We start from the raw sequence: 4,341 nt of genomic DNA, 5'->3' as shown, positions 1-4,341 counted from the left end.
GTCTCCTTTTGATCACTTAATTAATTCCAAATTAATTCTTGATCAATACTAATTAAATAACCTTATTAATATATTAGAACTTATAATATATTAACAAACCGTAAGTGTTATTTCTCTTATTTTAGTCTATCCAAGTGCATGATGCCATGCAACCCAAATGGACCATGCCGGGTCGGGTCAAGTCATACCAATTATAGTTATGGACTTAGACATTAATCCAACAGTCTCCCACTTGGATAAGTCTAAAACTATTATTGCGTATGACTTCAGGAACCAACTAGCAATCGTAGCTCTCAAAAGCTTCTGTCGAACTCTGATCTTGTCAATGACTTGTCCATTAGATAAGGGATCATATATTCCTCCATTCTAGATATCGTATGGACTGAGACATGGATTATAATCATTCTCTCTGTCCATTTGTTGTTTCCCGATTTCCGATTTATGACGACTGACTAATTGAACAAATCAAATCAGTCCTAGCCCGGCCGAGCACTTCCATTTGTCATCATCAAATCATCGAGGGGCCCACAGATATCGCTTTTATCCCGAAGGTAAAAGGAATGGATAAACTTCGACTCATATGGCTTGTTCTACTACTTGTTGAATCATACACAAAGACACGTTTTATAACATCGAGTTACCAATGCGTTTCGTGTAATCAATGTACTATCAACTCATAGTAACAACTCATATCTCTAGGTTTGAAGAATATAAGATATTATCGTCTCATGGTCACTCGTGATAAAACCCATGAAGTGATTCCAATGAGCGCGGGTTGAATCCAATACTCAGAACTTATGAGCACTCATGAGTGTTGTAGCCCTTTGTCCAACAACTTAGACCTCTACAAGCCAACCCATGACAGTCTTAATTCATATCTACTTCCAACATATGACCGACTGTGGATGGTTTGAATAACGTAGTCATTCCGGAAGAATAACCTAGTTTATTCGGGAAGTCAAAACATGCAAAGTGAAACACAATAATAATTGAATCCAATATGGTCTCAGAGCTTATGAATATAAATAAAACACTTTTTATTTATCACCATATGATTACACATTATTTATTGTATATTGTTTCAGCTATCAACATTATTCTTGAATTTAAAACAATAGTTGTCCCATGCTCCAAGCATGCACACTATGTTTTCTAAACACTAGTCATGCCATACACCAAGTATGCATAATATGTTTGTCTATGATCTTTATTTTGTGAACTAGATCAAATGAACATAACTTCAATGATTCTCTTTTCACACTCCCAAATCCTTACTGCAAATGCAAGAATTCCAAATTCATGTCATTTACTGAAATCTGTTAGATTCTAAACTTATATGCATCGATCCTCTTGTAATGATTATGCACAAAGTCAGAAAGACTTAACAACAATCATTACAGAGCATTCCAAAGGAGATCAAGTCCTTGGAACCATCCTTCTTGCATTAAGTTTCCTTAATCTTACACAGATTGAAAATTCTAACTTTGAAACATTTCCAGATTCCATTTCGACTATCACTTCTGAACAAGAGTTGCCTCCTTGCAGATTATGTCAATATGGTCCTTCCAGAATTATCACTATACTTCTAACTGTCCTTGAGCAACCAATCTTTGGTAAACCTTAGATTGTCCTCGACAATTGTTTAATCCTTTTAGTCATATCCAGTTCTAAACCTTTTCCCTTCTTAATGCCCCAGGCATTTGGAAATTTTTAGAAAGGATGAATATAGCACATGTAATCGATCCTATATCCGAAGCATATGGGACACGATTCATGATGTCTCACATAAAGACTAAACCAGTCTTTTGCTATAACATTTCCATTTGAATTTGCCAAGTTCTCATAATTCAGATTATGAAAAGGGATGCCGTAATCATAATCGAATTTAAGAACGCAAATAATGGACCCATATACAGAATTTCCTTATGTTGAGCCATTCCAACATGAAATTCATATATATCCTTGACTAAATGATTAAAACCTCACGATCTAAGCTTATAGATTTGAGATGAAGTATAATTTCCTCTCCCTTAATTATAGTAAAACAACTCTTTCCCAGTTGAAACTTTTGTTTTCTATAATTAACATTGCTAGCTTGCAATACTTATCGTAATTATCATGCTCCCACTAACATGATGATTATTAGCATAACACTTATGCTCCCACTAGCTTTGACATGTACTCAGAAATCAGCTGGACTTCTAGAAATCAATACTTTATTGACTTTCTGACCAAAGTTCAGATTTCTGATACTAGATTGTTTTGATAAGACTTTATCAAAAAACATACACCTTCCCTTAGATAGCACATTTGTGTGTCTAAACAATTATGAAGAGGGATGCCGTAATCATAATGGTTAGACCTTTTTGCCACTTCTCACAAGTCCAAGTTAGTGTGCCGGTAAACCACACACGCTCCACTAACGACTTTGAGAATGCAAATATCCCAATTGCTATCTAGCTAAAATCTACTTAGTGGAAGTGTTTCCTCACCATCATTTTCATGAATCAGAGAGAAACCTTATGACACTTAGATTTATTGGTGTATGAGTTCCTACCCATATGAATTTGTCAAAACCATAATCACAAGACAAGGATAATGACAAATCCAAAACCATATGGATTGAACTCAATCTTAATTTCTTGCCACCTGGCAGCTCAAGGGCCTACCATTGCTTCCAAGTTGTTGTGCAACACATTGAGAACTCTAAGAACTCATATGCAAAGCCAACTTTAACTAGAATGGGCACAGAATATGTCAACACGATAGGTTATAAACCTCAAGTCGTGTGCTAGTGAAGAACTTCAGGTTTCATTCTTGATTAGTTCTTGAGAATTTCAAGACCTTTAAGACTCCCACTGTCCTCTTGACCTATAAGACTCCCTTGTCAAACATCCAAGAGATAGTGCGGATTCTAATCAAGACAAACACTTCACACAATTGGCCTTAGTTGGTCTTTGTTTTATCCAAAACATCACAACTTACCAATTTCAAATGTACAAGAGTAGAAAACTTTTACTCTTACATTTGATAAGTGTTTTAAACCTTCTTTAAGACATGTCACTCAAATTACAATCTTGGAGTACGACTCTAAGACTTGTATTGGAACGAAGTATGACTCATCTTCTTGATTTAACCATTTCAACAATTCAAGATCCCTTCTTCTTAGTCATAAGAATGCACTAAGACTTCCTTAGAGAACTAATTTTGATATGGTTTCTTAATCATTAAGATGATCACAAAACTGATACTAAAGTACTCTCCCATCTTTTCAGATTTGAGAAACTTTTATCCTTCTGCCTAATTTGATTCTTCTTATCCGCTCTGCTATGCATTGGAACCTTTTCCAATGTCTAAGAGTTACACTTAAGCTTGTAAGTATAATCATATTTACTGAACTCTAGTAAAATATGACGAATAGCCTTATATCTTTTGTGGTGGACTTAATCAGTGCACATGACTATGTACTCGATCCCTTAGTCCATTACTTGACCCACACATCCATGTGAATAAGTAATTAGTCTTAATTTTTCCAATACTTGAAAAGTTCTCATTCATCATGCTATACAACTTGCATGATTCCAAGTCCCGGTCCAATTGAGACTTTGGATGATGAGAATCTTTCCTTATTCGGTAAATTTAGACATTACCACAAATGAAGGAATCCATTTCATATTTCCACTCTTGCTATTAATGGAATCATATAAGCAACAATTTTTTCCTCAAATGCCATTGTAAGGATATTTTTAAAATAAATAAAATCAAAATTTCCTTTTATTTTAAAAACTATGCGGAAAAACTTATCCTTACAATCCATATAAAAACTTGTTGTTATCTATTCCTTAGCAATATCTCATAACTCCTAAGAAGTAGATCAAGAATCCGATTTTCAAACTACACGATAGAAATCCATCTATGCGATCAGATTCAACATATTCTTTCTTTAAGTTCCTTTACTTTTCTTTGATTCTTAAAACATTACCATGTGACCCAGTCACATCATGCATCAAGAATCTCAGAATAGAAACTTAACAGAGTTAGAGTAGTGGACTTTACCTGAAGTAGAGTCAACCTTATTGACTTTAACACCCTTAGGTAAATTTGGCAGCTTCGCAAATAATGACCCTTTCTTTGGCAATATAAACATATGGACCCTTTGATAATGGTACACGGGACTATCACAGACTTAGTTTTTCTCTTTACTATTTGTTCAACTGAGTTGACTATGGCCGATCCCTTTCCATTGGGAAGAGAATGCTTTTTCTGTATTTCCAGTGTCACCATTGTCAATGTCCATAAAGTTTCAGGAAGTTGATCTTAACAATAGATAAGATCATTAAG

This window comes from Lactuca saligna, chromosome 2 (genome assembly GCF_052625555.1).
Source record: "Lactuca saligna cultivar CGN05327 chromosome 2, ASM5262555v1, whole genome shotgun sequence".
In the NCBI taxonomy this organism is placed as follows: domain Eukaryota; kingdom Viridiplantae; phylum Streptophyta; class Magnoliopsida; order Asterales; family Asteraceae; genus Lactuca; species Lactuca saligna.
The sequence above is the reverse complement of the archived record's forward strand: the minus strand, read 5'-3'. Positions refer to the sequence as shown.